At 40.2% G+C, this 17,209-nt stretch overlaps 1 non-coding gene across 1 annotated transcript in view; it reads left to right on the plus strand.

Moving 5' to 3' along the window:
* The window catches only part of LOC111327286 (uncharacterized), a 27,979-nt gene continuing 10,770 nt past the window's right edge, over positions 1-17,209 (plus strand). The window contains exons 1-21 of the transcript XR_015988587.1: positions 1-512; positions 1,008-1,055; positions 1,497-1,626; positions 1,750-1,824; positions 3,416-3,519; positions 3,799-4,079; positions 4,209-4,234; positions 4,692-4,734; positions 5,844-5,914; positions 7,546-7,638; positions 7,799-7,905; positions 8,130-8,198; positions 8,497-8,566; positions 8,675-8,824; positions 9,015-9,112; positions 9,197-9,295; positions 9,558-9,641; positions 9,762-9,854; positions 11,020-11,157; positions 11,237-11,331; positions 11,718-11,771. This is a non-coding gene — a transcript (uncharacterized LOC111327286). The remainder of the gene's footprint in view (positions 513-1,007; positions 1,056-1,496; positions 1,627-1,749; positions 1,825-3,415; positions 3,520-3,798; positions 4,080-4,208; positions 4,235-4,691; positions 4,735-5,843; positions 5,915-7,545; positions 7,639-7,798; positions 7,906-8,129; positions 8,199-8,496; positions 8,567-8,674; positions 8,825-9,014; positions 9,113-9,196; positions 9,296-9,557; positions 9,642-9,761; positions 9,855-11,019; positions 11,158-11,236; positions 11,332-11,717; positions 11,772-17,209) is intronic.

A 17,209-nucleotide genomic window follows, 5' to 3' on the forward strand; every position in this document is an offset into this window, starting at 1 on the left:
TCATTCTAAGCGTTTAGAAGATAAAGATGATGCTCATGATATTTATTCATCAACGGGAGTTTTTTTTTTTTTTTTTAATTTTTCGATTTTTTTTTTCCAAGACTGATAACGTCGCTACCCATGAAGCAACAGTCTTCTGTTATTGTATGTAGTCTTTTGCCTATTTCACCTACCCCTCCCTGGCTGGTATCTTGCGAGAGCGTTACCTAGCAACCGTTAGTAATTGACTTAGAAAGGAACGTATTACATTCCTGCACAGTGTGTGCTGTTTGTTTTGACGAGACAAAGTGCAAATATTTCCGAAGTGATCAAAGGCTTATTATTTTAATTTCCACTCTATTTCGATGTTTTCAACAAATTTGAACAAAGGTCTTTACGGTCCAACCCAGATAAGTGCTCAGACGGAAATCAAAGACGTTCTATTGCGCGATCATGTGTTACAAAATGGAGAATGGCATGGCGATAATCAGCAGAAGAATTCGTGGAAAACCTCCTTTTCTATTTCTTTTGAGGTAGGATTTAGCCATGTGTCAGTTGTAACTTACGTGTAACCTGTTATTATTTTTATGAAACAGTAGCTCGTCAGATGGTGTGGGTTTACAAATCAAAGTGAAATATGCGTGCTCGCACTGGACAACAGCTGTACCCAGCAGGTCGTCAAGGGTCACCAGTCTGAAGAACCGCAAAATTGATTTTGGACCGAGTGATCGTGAATTACGCTAGAGTACAGAACACTATCCACTTTAACGATATGTATCTAGAATCAGCCAGGTTGTTTGCTAATTTGTCATTGTTCTGTGCTCTCGTGTACACGTTGCGGCCAAAACCTTCGAGTTTTAATTTGTTTGCAGTTTGAATTCTCAAGATGTATTGACTCAATTGAATCAGCTGACATGAATGATTTGACATAGACATGGCCAGCCGTGGAGCAATTATCGTTATTTTTTTAAAGGGCAATTAATTTTATGTGAAAATTTACAACTTTTCATATCTCGTGTTTTTCCTAGAAACCCAGCGTTAGTAAAAATATCAAGCATGTCAAAGTTAACGTGCAGGTAAGTTGATTAAATGACAACAAAGATGTTATAGAACATTGTTTAGTCTAACATCTACAGGTGTGCCAAATAGATTTGCCCGACATTACCTTTCGGTTAAATTTATTTGTAACTCAAATATTGGTTTGGGGCAGGGTTGGCGTAGTGGTGAGAGCGCTTGCCTTCCACCAATGTGTCCCGGGTTCGACTCCTGGACCCGGCGTCGTAAGTGGTTGAGTTTGTTGGTTCTCTACTCTGCTCCGAGAGGTTTTTCTCTGGGTACTCCGGTTTTCCCCTCTCCTCAAAAACCATCATCATTTGAATTTATTTAATTTAGAGTTTATTTGCATTTACACACGACCCCACAAGCTGTCCAGCTTTAAACATTATCGTGTCTAAATAAAGGTGTTATTATTATTATCACTGATCGATTCTCAGCTAAGTCCTCTTTTACTTTGCCAGACAAATGTTACCAGTTTTGAACTAGGCTCAGAGGGGGGGGGCCTCAATGGCAACTACAGCAAAGGACTTTGATAACAAGTTTCAGGTAGCTCTCATCAAAGCTGCTCCTAGCCAGTCAACCAGCATTGTTGTAAGTGTGTTTATTTATTTTTGTTTTTGTTAATACTTGGAACAGCGACGTTGACATAATTTAACAGTGCTTCAGAAGGGTTTGCTAATATTATAGTGATTTGTCTGTTGTACTTGTAAACAGGATTTCTCTCCTAAGTACATGTCTGATAAAACATTTGGAAAGTCTGGATCAGTTTATGGCAGAAAGTTTGCAAAGGTATGTTGCTCAAGCGAGCCTGTTATCTAATTTTTCATGGTTATAACAGATGAGTCACAGTGCGTTTTAAAAAGGATTGAATATTTCAAATATCTGGTACAGTATTATTTGTATACCACCTTAAATTCTTTTGTACATTATGTTTGTGTCACTGAATATTTCAAGATGATGCTACCACAATTTTTTAACTGAAGTCAGCAGGGTTGTCAGTAGGTTTCTGAGTAGCAGGTTCTGTCCATAAAGTAAGCGGCTACAGCAAGGCATGCACACCATTCAAGGAGGGTATGGAGGGACGTCGTCCCTCTTTCATGGGGGGTTCAGTCGGTTCTGGGGGGGGCCTCCCCAGGAAATCTTTGCCAAAAATGATACTGAAATGCAAACTGGGCCTATTTTCAGCAAGCTACCAATGCAACTTCTATCTCTAAAAAACAGAATTAATTAGACTTGCCTAAAAGCCAATTGTTCCCAATTTGTCAATCTCAACTACAGTGCAGTTCGCCAAATTTGACTTCTCCCACGAAATTAAAATGTTTTTAAAATGTCAAAAGAATCATGTAAAACCCGGTGAAAATAAAAAGTCAAGAGCCCACAAAAATGAAATGAACATCTTACTAATTTAAATTAACAGAGGCTCCATCATGTCTTGCGGATAAATTTGGCGATCTTCGTGTTTGTATTAATACGCATTTGGCTGCAAGTTTTCGTTTTGCAAATAAAGCTCAACTTATTCTAAAATTATCCCTCTTCCTTTCAATATTAGTACAAGCCTCGGTATTTCTTTTTGATTGTTTAAGCAAAGCGCCAGCACAAAAAACGTATTTGTAAATAGTGAGTTAAGGTATAAAATCAGGGTTTACATAATTTTCACACTGTTGTAATAAACAAAAGTGTTACTAAAGCGACAAAAAAGAAAGGATAATTCGAATGAAAGAAAAAAAGTATCATGAAAGTACAGAAACATTACGTGACCTAGCTAAAATGAATTTGGCCAGTAATCGTGTCCGGAGACTCTCCGGAAACTATTTCAAGCCCTGTCACAAGATAACCAGTGGACCACAACGACTTCTCTGTTTGCCCCATCGGTGTAATGAATCCGTGGTCTGTCCGCTGACTGATATTGTTTTCCCACACAATGCGAAATGTGCAAAGGACGAGTTTTTATCAATGCTTACCTTGTTGCCCGTCGTCTTGCTCATTCTCTTCATCTTTCCCCATCCTCTTCTTTTTAATGAAATCAAGCAAACTCCTACTTCGTTTCGCTCCGCCGCCTCCGCTCGCCATAATTGAAACCTCGACTAAACGCAATCTCTAATCGCACTGACTGACGCATTTGCAAGTGCGGCCAATTGCTTCGATATCTGTGGCACGTACATATATTATTGTACTTTTTAGGCAAAATAACTGTTTATTGCCTCTGTTCCGATTTGGCTTCTAACGAATTATTAACTGAACATGCATGCAGCAGTTTTATTTCCGCAATACCATGCCTAGAACAAACCTAGCTGTCAGAGTATTCGGAATAGCCGGTGAAATGGGCTGGTTGCTGGCTAATTTTGACAAGCCTGAGTCAGTGTTTCTAATTGATTCCCAGGGATCCCAGGGACCAAGCTTTAGTGCTTGAAACAGAGCTGAATGTCAACACCTTACCAGTGATCTTAATACTACACATTTTCAGTGTGGGAGTAATTTAAACGGGTGAGTAATCTGAAGCTAAATGTTACAACATTTCAGTCTCACTAAATTGTTACAGTTCAAATTTCATTACTGGTTCTTTTGCCATAATTATGTTTTGTATATCAATGCCAGTTTTAAAATAATAAAATGTTAATAATGATAATACTATGAAGTTAACATATAAAGACACTAAGGAAGCAGCAAAACTAGAGAGATGGGATTGGATTAATCAATGGGATCCCCCTTTTTTTTTTTGGTTTACAAGCAATAATCACCCAATGAAGTTTTTCTCACACACAGATATGGTACAGAGACAAGGCACTCATTCAAGAAGAAGGTGGAACATTCTGCTAATGAACCTGGCTCAAGCACAAACCTGGCCACCAAAACAACTCACAAGACTTTCAAAGCAAGTGTGTTTAGAAATGGTGATTGGAATGTGGCTGAGCCTTTCTCAATAAAACATTCAGTGACATGTGATGATTTCCACATCAAACCCTCCACAACAAGCCATAATGGTGGATTGAAAGATACAAAAGAACAAAAACAGGATGAGTTACAACCTTCCATCAGCCCAAAAGGTATAAATCAAAAGAATTTCCACATACTTTTTCTTTGTTATCATATTTATTCTCACAAATTAAATTACAAAGATGAAGAGTATGATTCAATAAGCAGCGATTGATTTTTGTTGACTTTGATTTTTACAGACAATCAATGTAGCACTCACTTTGTGGTAAGTATCCCCAATGAAAAAGTCAAAACTGAATTCCATGCTTTATTTTCTCATGGAACTCATGTTAATGCTGGTAAATGCAAAATCTTGACATCCACTTTAACAGAAGCAAGTTTTGCGAGAATATGAGACCTGGGACACTTTCAGAATACATAGAGAAGTTATATAAGCATACAAGCCCATGCAGAGTTCATAACAAGCATGACATAGAAGTTTAGTAAGCATACAAGCCCATGCAGAGTTCATAACAAGCATGACATAGAAGTTTAGTAAGCATACAAGCCCATGCAGAGTTCATAACAAGCATGACAGAGAAGTTTAGTAAGCATACAAGCCCATGCAGAGTTCATAACAAGCATGTTGGTCAGCAGTTCCTGTAAAATTCTTAATGTGTGTTCAGTGCTTCATAAGTATTCAATTGCTGGTGATTCATTGGTATTTTTTTTTATAATTGCAGTTAGCAACCAACATAGATGATAGGAGTTCACTTTATTGTAAAGGTAACATGAAACATATAAACATTGTGGACTTTATTTTTCTACAGGTGGATCCAAGTTGGGCTAGGACAAAACACTGACCCCAGGTCAACTGACCCCCTACTGACCCCCCCTAACTGACCCCTCTTAAATTCACTGGAAATCATGAATTGAAGCTAACGATAACAACCCAACAATACAAAATTACAACATAATAATACACTCACCTCTTAAATTCCAAAATGGCGGAAGATGGTCAATCTGCTTAATACCACGAGTCTGCCAAAGTCCAAACTCATTTTACCACAATTGTTAGTTCTCCTATACTCATAAATGAGTGGCAAATGGGAACTGCGTTCCACCAAAAAGAAGAGTAAACAAAAAGAAATGAAACCTCTTAACAAACAAAGGAAAAGCCATCGCCATGGGAATTAGGGCGTGACCCGGCACTACTAAAACACTTCAAACTTCCGGTTTCTCACGCTTTGGTCAAAGAAAAACAATCCTTTTCGGTGGAAACGTATACAACGCAGAACACAATGTTTTGACACATTTGCCACTCGTTTATGAGTGTAGGAGAACTAACAATTGTGGTAAAACGAGTTTGGACGATGACAAACTATAGGCATTAAACAGATCGACCATCTTCCGCCATTTTGGAATTTAAGAGGTGAGTGTATTATTATATTGTAATTTTGTATTGTTAGGTTGTTATCGTTAGCTTCAATTCATGATTTCCAGTGAATTTAAGAGGGGGTCAGCAAGGGGGGGTCAGTAGGGGGTCAGTGTTTGGCCCTAGCCCATCCAAGTCAGAAGTACTCCATGCCTTTACTCTCTTTTACCCCAAAGGTTAATAATAAAAGAATTTTGTTTTCAGTGTATTTTCCAAGCCAAAGGGATGAGAAACAAACAAACATACTGTATATTAGCCAGGGATAAAATGTATGGTTCAAATCCAAAGCTGCATGATGTATAGATTCTAAATAATGTATGACAAGTTATTAATTTACGGGGATTAAAATGATGGATGCATGTTAGTGTTTTGCTTTATTGTTGTTACCTTAAAATTTGAGAAACATGTTGTAAATCATTCTCATGCTGATGTTTTGTCCAAATTACTCTTCAATCCTTAGATTTTATGCTTGGTAAGAGTCGAGAGTGCTTGATAAAACCACTACCAGCTCCTCCTCCAATCTCTTCTAAGGTGACAGTAACAAAACATGCTTAACTTTCTTACAATATAATTTGGATATATCAACAAAGTTGAAATGGTAAATTGGCCACCGTAACAATTACAAAAGCTGACGTTTCGAGCGTTAGCCCTTCGTCGGAGTGAATAGAGGAATTGTGGGTTGTGTGTGCTTTTAAAGGCAGAGAATGGAGCTGCGTTATTGGTGGGAACATGGCAACGAGAAAAACAAGAATAAATTAGTGGAATGAAAAGCGTTCATTTCTTACAAGATGTTACGTGGCTACTCAGCCTGATTGGGATCATGTACAACCTCACAATTTTCAGTTAAAAATCAGTATACAGTTCCTTCAGTTCATTTTAACATACATTATACAAGGAAGATGGATCAGAGATCAGGACTTATTTAACAAATGGTAAACACCACAGCATACACTATTGAGTTATGGATGCACACAGGAGGTTGCTGAGCACGAAAGAAGCGTAAGAGTCGTTCGAGGCGATAGCCGAGAGCGACTCTAGCTTCTTGAGTGCTTAGCAAACCTCCCAAGTGCATCCATAACTCAATAGTGTATGCTGTGGTGTTTACCATTTGTTTTATAACATAACATTGATACATTGTAGCTAGAGTTCCCTTTATTTAACAAATCTTACATGACCAGAAAAAACAAGCGCGTGCGGAAAAATAGTCTTTGCATTTGCTCACATCAGCAGCGTACACCCACGGGCAAATGGGGGACGTTAAATTGACCAATCAGAGCACACGCTTTACTTTGGTTATGTTATAATTTCATTTAAAAATCAGTATACAGTTCCTTCAGTTCATTTTAACATACATTGTACAAGGCAGATGGATCAGACATCAGGACTTATTTTTTTTTAGGAAAAAAAAAGGACTATTTATTGTTTCATGAATTTTGATTGTAGTATGAACTTAATGCATTTGTTTAATACAGTTGAACCTCGATTATCCAGACTCATTGGGACGAAATAGTCTGGATAATTGAGGGTCTGGATAATCCAGAATATGAATATTAATGACAAACAAAAACTGATTGAGACTTTTTTTATTTGGAGCTGCATAATCTGAATAGCGTTATCATATTTGTCCTGTCTTTCCATCTGTATTAAACACTTTTTAAAATGTTTAACAGCTTCTGAGTTAGAAACAGTTTCTCATCTTGGCCTTTGTCTTCCTCATTGCCACTACTTTTGAGCAAACAGAGGGTAAAATTTCATACAGCAACAGGCAACTCTTAATTGGCCAATCAGACCTCATCCAAATGTTCTTCATTAGTTACAACATGTGCGAGGGCTGCTTAAATTTGCTTTTTGAAAGAGAAATAAACTCTTCTTTACTTCACTTTTAAATGCTGTAGTTTTAAAAAGAATATATGGTTCATAATGAATCTTGATCATGACTAATAAATATTCTTGACAAAATTGGGACCAGAGAAAAAGTCTAGATAATCAAGAAATCCAGACAATTGAGGTTTGACTGTGCACACCAAAGCAAAACTTACATCTTTGTGTTCATTTTACCTGCGTGTTTCAGTACTAACAGTGAGTATAATTACCATAATGAAAAGATAGCTGTTGACATTTAAATTCATGTACGGTATTTCTTTTTCTCCACTCATGACCAGGTTCTTCCAAATCTGGAAGACTGCTGGCCCTCTTGTTCAACACACACATCAGATTTCATTGACCACAAGACTGGAATCACTCATTTTACTCAGGTATGTAATTCTAATTGCGTCATCATCAGATAATACTGTATAGTTTGTACTGTAGATAGGGGAATGCTGTCACAATTATCTTTGATGGATCATGTGCTAAGTTTTTCTGTCTTTTGGTTACAAGTATAGTCTCAATTTGTTTCTTTTTATTTCTTGGCAGGGAAGGGCGGCAGATGCAAAACTTAATCAAGCACGTCACAATACTCTTGCTATTGTTTTATCATGTGATGTGCAGCGTCATGCAGGTGACAGACAGGCATCAAGTAAGTCCCATAAATAGTAAATTTTACTCACAATGGTCATAGAACTCAATGTTATTTCACTATATATACTTTAATGAACATCCACTGATAATTATCATTTGGTGATAGACACTCAGTTGTCTGTGGTACTTGTCTCTGTTTACACTCGGTTGTCTGTGGTACTTGTCTCTGTTAATTAGAATAATCTGTATAATTTGACTTCTCCATCGTTTGACACTCTAGTGACAGGTATAGTGGTTACTTACACCCACCAAAGGACCATCCATATCTGAGCCCCCAGAGGGAACTAAAGAGTCGATATCAACTAAAGAGTCGATATCGGGGAGCAGGGATGGCGCAGTGGTGAGAGCACTCGCCTCCCACCACTGTGGCCCGGGTTCGATTCCCGGACCTGGCGTCTCATGTGGGTTGAGTTTGTTGTTGGTTCTCGTCCTTGCTCCGAGGGTTTTTCTCCGGGTCCTCCGGTTTTCCTCCCTCCGCAAAAACCAACATTCCAAATTCCAATTCGATCTGGAACAGTGGACAAGAATAGCCACCCAGTGGATGTCCATTGTTAAATCATTTATTCATTTATTTATTTATTTATTACTTATTTATATCAATACTTGGACAGTGATGGAGCCCTTCTTAGAGCACCAGAGTGGCCTTCACCATCAGAGACAAAGGTTTAATTTAATTTCATATAAATGTTAACTGTCATGCCTGTACTCTTATGATCAAGTTCCAGAGGTGATGTCCAAAAGTCTGATTTGTTTTCATTGTGCTTTGTTTAGGAGGAATTTATTCCCTTTGAAGAGCTGGTTACGGGCAGTGGAGCAGCCAAACTAATGCAGAACAAAGTTGATTGCCAGGAGAGAATTACAGATAACAGGAAAACACATTTTCAGTTTGGTTCAGATGATGACCCTAAACACACAGAGCAGGTATTTAAATCCTAAAACCCATGAAAACACTATTAAGCGTTAATGTCTGAAAGATTACTGTTGAGTGTTTTGGGTCCCAAATTTTTTGCTGTGCACATCTTATCTGATGTAAAGGGCAGTATATTTTATCACAAAATCTAGTAAGTAGTTTAATATGAATGAATGTTAAACCTTGCTTTTTCCTATATAGCACGACCAGTTTGTATCATCTCTTCACCTTGATCCAGCCCTTCCAGCTGCAGGGAAGAGAATAGGACCTGAACACAAATACTCCCATGCCCACTCAAGGTGAGAAAACACTTTGCATTCTTTGCATGCCTAATGGAGTCTACGTATTAAGTCTGCAATATTTTTATTTGTTTTTCTTTTCAGTGAAATAACAGAGCAGGGAAGATTTGGAGTGTCAGAGCCTGTCCTTCAGGACAAGGTAGCCATCATCCAACATCAAATGCAGCAGTTAAATCAACAGAGGTAAGACAGACATTTGTTCTGAATTTTTCCACTATGTTTTGTGAAGGCGCCAAAGCCAAAACAAATCACTTCGCTAAATGATATGCATGTGTCTATGGCTATCATTTGAATCAATCAATCAATCAATCAATCCTTTATTTAAACACGTGACACCTAGGAGCACAGAAGTTCTCGTTAAAACGTGTACGTGTATGTACAGTTAGAAAGAAAACATAATATCTTAAATTTAACTCTGTGGCTCATTGCGTTTATATTATTAAAGATTCTATAACTCAGGAGACGCAATGAATATTAACTTGCTGAAAGCCTTCCTGGATTTCGACTCAAGCTTCTGAGTATGATAAAAGTACCTTTTGATTTTTTTTTTTTTGTTATCTAAAGCTCTACTAGTTATATGTAGTAATTGTTTCAAATTCATTCTAAGTATAAGTCTTTTACCTTCAGTGTGTCCTTTTTTTCCCCTTAGGAGTGGTAGAATTTCTACTGACGACCTGAAATCTGTTTTGGCAAAACTTGGATTGGACATGGAGGAGAAAACCTTAGAAAAACTTCTTGATATGTAAGTGGAAAGTAATTGTTTGTCCTGGCATCCCTCTATTCTCAGCTCTCAATCGGTGGTTTGCAACCAATCTCTAGAGACACAGGTAACAATGGTGAAAGGAACAAATGCTGGTGGACGAACAATAGAAGCTAATGAGATATCTATTGTTTACGCCTACCAACATGGCGGCAATGGGGTGTGGACAATACGTGGGGTAGGCCATGGTGTAGGCCATAGCCTACCCTGTGGCCTACCCTATGACCTACCGGTAGTCAGACTTTTAAAAACATAAAAATAAAATCAGTAAGAGTCGAATGAATACGCTGGCGTACAATTCTGTGCCTCTAAAAAGGGTATACTAAGAGGTCGCTAACACGATTTTCAACGTCCCAGAGAACGAAACAATGCAAATATTACAGCACTCATCCAAGCACTCAGCCATAACGGTAGGCTAAGGGGGAGGGGAGAGGAGGGGTCAATAATGCGTGGTCGCAGAGGATATGCAAAATGGCGGCTTCACGATATAGGTTGCCAGCTGGTAACATATATTGGAGTGCTAGTGTAAACATGTAATGAACGGCGTTACATCGGACAACATATCCAGGTAAAAAAACGCAAACATTACGTGCCAGGCCAATTTTTTAAGTACCTCTTAAGTGCGGTAGAGTATTGAATTTGCAACAAGCGCCCCGGTACACGCACGCATCGCCATCATAAACATTTCACAAACTTTACTTGCTTTTCCAAAGAAAGGGCCAGTATTGCACTAGTTTGAAAGGAGAGCTGATTTGACGATGTTTGCCCAAAAGTTGCGTTTAACCGGCTTTTGTTCCTCGATTTCCTTGTTCTATCAGAAGGTTAAGAAATTTTGATCGGAATTTGGCCGCCAAAACAGCAGAAGAAAGTCGTTGGTAAGAAAGTCCTCAGGAAACCGTTGAAAGGTTTTCAGCAATGCTATGCTTTTAAAAATCTGACCACCGGTAGGCCATAGGGTAGGCCATAGGGTAGGCCGTGGCCTACCCCATGGCCTACCCCATGGCCTACCCCATGGCCATGGCCTACGCAACGTTTTGTCCACACCCCGGCGGTGACGTAACGTGCAAACCACCTATTCATCTTGTCCAGCGTGAGGAATTAAAATTTACGACAAACCTAATCAGGACAATCACGGTTCATATTCCAGGTGCGACAGAAGTACTGGTCTCGTGGACTACCAAAAATTTGTGAAATATATGACGAAAGTTTCCCTCATTAGTTCTGGAAATAAACCATCAACGACTTCAGTAATGAGGGTGGATTTCTGTCCACCAGAACAAAGAAGGTAAATAAATTAGTTACAGTGAGCTGCTTTTCAGGATTCATGATTTCGCTTTTGTTACAGCGTACATATCTCTCCACAGACTAACCTCTGCTCAGCTGCGCACGATAGAAATGTCCAAAAAGATTTCGCCAGTGACAGTGAACTCGCATTACTTTCACAAGTATAACTCGGGAGGTATGCCGGCGGCATGATAGTTAACAATTATTCCACAAGCGCGCGTTGGATATGAGATGATAGATAGCCAACGAGGCGCTACGCGCCTCGTTGGCTATAATCATCTCATATCCAGCAAGCGTGAGTGGAATAATTGTTTTATTAAAAACGTTAAATTAACTTATTAAATTTTATTAACTTTTTAGCTCTCTTTTAATTTTAATCTGACACGTACGCTTACCATATTTGTAGATTATGGTATATTGGCTGATATACCATAATGGCTAAGCCAATAAAAAGTCTTGAATTGCATTATCCAATGATCTAGGTTTTAATAATATGCATTATAGTGTCAACCCTTGTATACTCGGCATAGTTCAAACTCTCTTCTCTATTTCTCTCGCTAGCACCTCGTCTCTCAACCACGGCTCAGGATTTCGTCCAACCAGACAGAATAACAGGTAGATGAATTTTTATCGTTGCATGATCAGAAAATTAGCAGTGTTTTGTACCTTGTTGTAGTACACAGCGGTTAGAATGAAATCGGTTTTATTCACGTACCTAAGAGAACTAACTAAATAATTAAACACACGCTGTATATATATGCAGGTCTCGAGGGTATTACTTCACATCACCACGCATCACATTACATCGCGCATATTACATGCTCGTTGGCATCCTATACACTACATTCCCTCGTTTCCTAAATGTTCAACATACAAATCGAAGCCTTTAAATTAAACCAGTCGCTCGATAAAAGGACAAGAAGTTCAAGATATTCAGTTCATATCATATTCAGTTCATATCATATTCAGTTCATATCATATTCAGTTCATATTCAGTTTATATGGCTTTATAACGATCGGGCGGTCTTACAGTCCGGGTCGACCTCCGAACAGGCCTTCCCACTCCGGTATTTTCATTTTCTGGGAAATGCCAAGGTTGTTCTTGAGAATCTTCAGACGTTCCAGGAATCTCTTTTGGCATCGGTACGACTTTCGTCTCTGAAATTTTGCTCGCCCCTGGGTCATCCACCCGTACTGCAGAACCAGCCTGTACCACTTGGTCTTCGTTGCCATTGGTTACATCTCCGTGCTCGTTATACTTCTTTACGAACACAGTGTTTCTTTTCAGTTCAATGCCAGTCTCGTTCCTAAGCGCTACCTCTGACCCCGGTGTAGTCCCTGTCGTCGTTTGCGGAGTGGATCTGTACGCCGTCAACCATACTAGCAACTCAGTTCTCCGGTTAAAGTTGGTAGACAGCTTGTTGGTTTTCTCTGCTTTCACAAGAACCGTGTCGCCAACACTTATGCTTTTGGGCGTGGCACCCCTCTTAAGGTCAGCGAAAGCTTTTCCCTTTAATTTACTTGACCAATCTCGCTCTCGCACTTCCTCGCCTTGCACACCAACTGTCTCTCTCTTTAGCTCTGGCAGCTTGGATCTCATTTCGCGACCAAACATCATATAACAGGGTGTAGTCCCTGTCGTCGTTTGCGGAGTGGATCTGTACGCCGTCAACCATACTAGCAACTCAGTTCTCCGGTTCCTTCCTTCCAAATGTGCGATCTGTATGCATTTCAGTAACGAGCGATTCTGGCGTTCCACCTCTCCATTGGCTTGTGGCCACAATGGAGTCGTTTTCCGGTGTTCGATACCATTCGTACGTAAAAAGGCTCCAAACTCTTCAGACACGAATTGGGGGCCATTATCTGTCCTTAGCGAGAATGGAAAACCGAATCTTGCAAACATAGGTGCAAGTGCTTCGATGACCTTGGAACTTGTCGTAGACTTCATTATAGCAACCTCTAGGAATCGACTATAGTAATCAACCACCACCAAAATACTCTCTCCTGTGGGTAGGGGTCCTAGTAGATCTGCTCCACAGTCCTGCCAAGGGGCACTTGGAGGAAAAACGCGAGACATCGGCTCTGGGGGGTCAAATCCAGAAGTGACCTGGCAGCCATGACAAACTCTACAAAACTTCTCTACTTCTTTGTCCATTCTTGGCCACCAAACTTTACTGTGGAGACGATACTTCGTTTTGACTATACCCAGGTGCCCTTCGTGTGCTAACCGCACCATCCTGTCGCGCAAGAACCTGGGAACCACAATCCTTGTGCCCCGAAGCAAGAGTTCACCATACAGACATAATTCGTCCTTGACCTGTGCATACGAGGGAAGTATACACTGGTCCCAGTTCCCTGTCTTAACACATTTCTTCACCTGGGTCAATTCCTCGTCATCATAGGAAGCTTCCTCAATCTCTCTAGGTGATAGAGCAACGGGTACACAGTCCTCAACAACTGCTCTAACATAGTCATACTCCTCTTTATGGTCCACTTGATCCGAGTTCAAGCGGGACAACGCGTCTGCTATATTAGTCTTTCCTGGGCGGTACACTACTTTAAAATCGTACCCTTGTAGCCTTAAGACCCATCTCTCTATCCTGGCTCAAGGTCTCGAAGTACTGGAGTAGATACGCTTCAGAGGCTTGTGGCCGGCCTCCAACTCGAAGTCCTGTCCAGAAACATACATGTGAAACCGTTCACATGCCCAAACCAAGGCCAGCGCTTCCTTCTCCGTTTGGCTGTAGCGCCGTTGGACGTCAGTTAAGCTCCTTGTTGCGCACGAGACAACTCTCCACATGCCTCCCTGCTACTGGCTGGGAACTGCCCCTAAGCCAACTGGGGATGCATCAGCAATGATTCGCGTTCTGCAGCCAACCTTAAAATAAGCCAGTGTCTCCACCTGAGTGATTAGACGCTTTAGTTCCTCAAAAGCTGCTTGTTGCTCATTTCCCCAGTGAAACACGACGCCCTTCCTGGTCAACTCTTGAGTAGGCTTGGCTACGGACGCTACGTCTGGCATGAACTTCGAAGAATACTGGACAATACCCATAAGCGATCGTACTTCGTTTGCGTCTTTGGGAGGTCTTGCATCTCTAATAGCGGCTATCTTCTCTTCGCATGGATTTATACCGTCACTACTTTTATACCGTCACTACCGTCATTAGTCAACTCATTGCCAAAGAACGTAAGCTTCTACAACCTAAACTGGCACTTGTCTCCGTTCACCGTCAACCTAGTCTCCCTCGCAGTCGTTTTTAGTCTCGTCACGCAACGCTCCTCCCCACAAACGGCTGCTCACATTCGAACAACATTCCTTTCCCTTTGTTGTCTTTGCACCAATGAGATCACTGACATTGTTTCGTATGTGACCAATCAGAGCACAACAGATTGTAATCAATATCGTTATTCCCGCGTTTTCAAATTCTGCATTTCATCGTAGTTTCTTGCTGGAGGAAACGCTGAAGAAGGTTTTGCAAAGTGATCGTTGTTTTATTTGTTCCACTTCAGTTGAGACAAAAGAAAAAATTTATGTTTTTGGAAAAAGTTTTTTTGATTTTGCGGCAAATATTAGTTCCTGTCTGGATGTGAATGTGAGCTGCTATTCAGCGACTAGCGAGTTGTCAGTTTGTAAAGCTTGCTACCGACGACTGATCAAGTTCAAAAAGGCCTCTGTTCATCTTGAAGAGCTCAAAGATGAATTGAAGGGAATCTTCAAGGATCGAGAACTTCCCAGAAAGAAGCGCTTATTGAGCGTTGAGAGCGACGGTGGAGAAATCCAAGCTTCGTGCCGTGGGAAATCCTCGAAATGTTTACAATTCGATCCGATCAATACGACTTGTACCTCTAATGCTACAGCCAATTCTAATATTTCTACCACGATCAGCCAACAGGGACGTTATACTCCGGCAAGATTTCCTATTGGTTCTATTAATGTATTGATTTAGATGCCCCAAAATTATATCACTGGATAAACAAACAGAAGGAAAACATGCTCAGGGGTATCAGAGCTAGATAAACAGAGTAAACAAAACATTTTTTTTTTTGTTGCCTCATGGGAAATTGAATTCTGTAGTCTGTAGCTTTTGAGAATTCACACTGTCTATTCAGTATGCCACTGCAGTGTTCAGTAGTCTATGAATAGTCTGGAACAACACAAATGTACAATATATGAGAGCCTAGTGACAAGTATGTGCCAATGATGGCAAACTGTTACAGCCAAAAAATGTCGAAACAGGACCCTGAAAAAGTCTGTTAGCCCAGATTTTAACCCAGGTGCTGCAACTACTGATATAAAGGAAGTTGATATAAATGTCTTCATACGAATCTGATCTATTCAAAAGTCTGAAAGATTTGCAATCTCACTGAATAGTTAACAACTATTCACCTCAGTGGAGGTGGTATTTACCAAGCCGCGAAGCGGCGAGGTAAATATCCACCGCTAACCACCGACACTGAGGTGAATAGTTGTTTTAGTATATACTAAAACAGTGAGATAATATACACGACCATCGTTAATTTGACTGATTTCTTCGCTTGTCACGGATGCAAACCGGGACGCCATTTTCTCTCGAGTTGCTCGGAGGTAAATAGCAAAGGATATTCGGAGTTTGACTAGCCAATCAGAGCGCGCCCTTAACGCTATCCACTGTTTTAGTATATACTAATGACTAATAGCAGTCTAAAATTTTTGCTCAATATGCAAGCAGAATACAGTTTGAAACTGGCAGCAGCACCAATGAAGAGATTCAATTTTCAAAGAATCAATTGATCATTATAACCCATGGAATCTTTCATAGCATTCTTAATCAAACTTCAGACCATTATCATAAATTATTATTCTCTATTACATGTACATGTATACAGTAATTTCTTCACAAGTGAAATGTAACTAATCTCAAACAGATGTTCCATCTTTTGTGACTTCACATGACAAAACTTTCAATTGCAATGATAGAGTATGAGTAGCACACAATTAATTTTATGTCACTAATCAGACAATGAAATTGACCAGTAATCTGATTTAAAAATATGATGAATTTATTAGGTCACTCATTTTCTTACCACAATGTAGTAGGAGGGCCAAAGAAGCTGTATTGTTTTCCCCAACCCCCTCCCCCACAGTGATTTCCACCACACTGTAATTTGGATGTATCAACAAAGTTGAAGTGGTAAATTGGCCACCGTAACGATTACAAAAGCTGACGTTTCGAGCGTTAGCCCTTCGTCTTTCGCTAATTAGTAATCTATCTATCTATCTATCTATCTATCTATCTATCTATCTATCTATCTATCTATCTATCTATCTATCTATCTATCTATCATTGCATTGACCCGGTCTACCTGGTCCGTGTTGTATTGAATATGAATATAGTTTATATCTGACCACTTGCAGCCCAGAGGCTGAATTACGGGTGCAGTGTAAGGTTGAGAACAGACGTCAGCATATCAGGCGCCTCTGGCAGCCGCTTCAGTCTATCGATCTCACCTTCTCACCCATCCCACCCCAGGGGAGGACATCCATCACACAGTAATCTCGTGTGTGGGAAATTAACGTCTCCTACCCCTACCCTGCAGGAGACGGGACCTCCATTTATTCGTCCCTATCGGAGAAAACTAGAATATCTAACCATTTCTTGATGTTGTAGAGAGGTAGCAAATTCTTCTCAATTATTTTAAGACCTTGAGTGTTGTTCCGGCCGGGGCTCGAACCCTCGACCTCCCTCACAACAGTCCAGCGCTCTATCCATTGAGCTAACCGGGAGGCGGTTTGAGTTGTCTATCAACTTCTTCTTGGGATCTCGCAACCCGCAACAAATCACCCAAAGTAACAGTCACTTCCTTTTCCAGGAACTTCCGGCGCAAGTGGCTGGAGTAACAATTGTCTATGAGTTGATCCCGAATGTAGTCGTCCTCGTAGTCGCCAAATGTAGTCGCCAAACTCACAAGTCGCTGCTCGCTGACGCAATCTGCACACAAACTGGTCCACAGTTTCTCCGCTCTCCTGCGAAATTTGTCTAAACAAATGTCTCTCAAAAGGAACGTTTGACTTG

This window comes from Stylophora pistillata, chromosome 6, assembly GCF_964205215.1.
Source record: "Stylophora pistillata chromosome 6, jaStyPist1.2, whole genome shotgun sequence".
Taxonomy (NCBI): Eukaryota; Metazoa; Cnidaria; class Anthozoa; order Scleractinia; family Pocilloporidae; genus Stylophora; species Stylophora pistillata.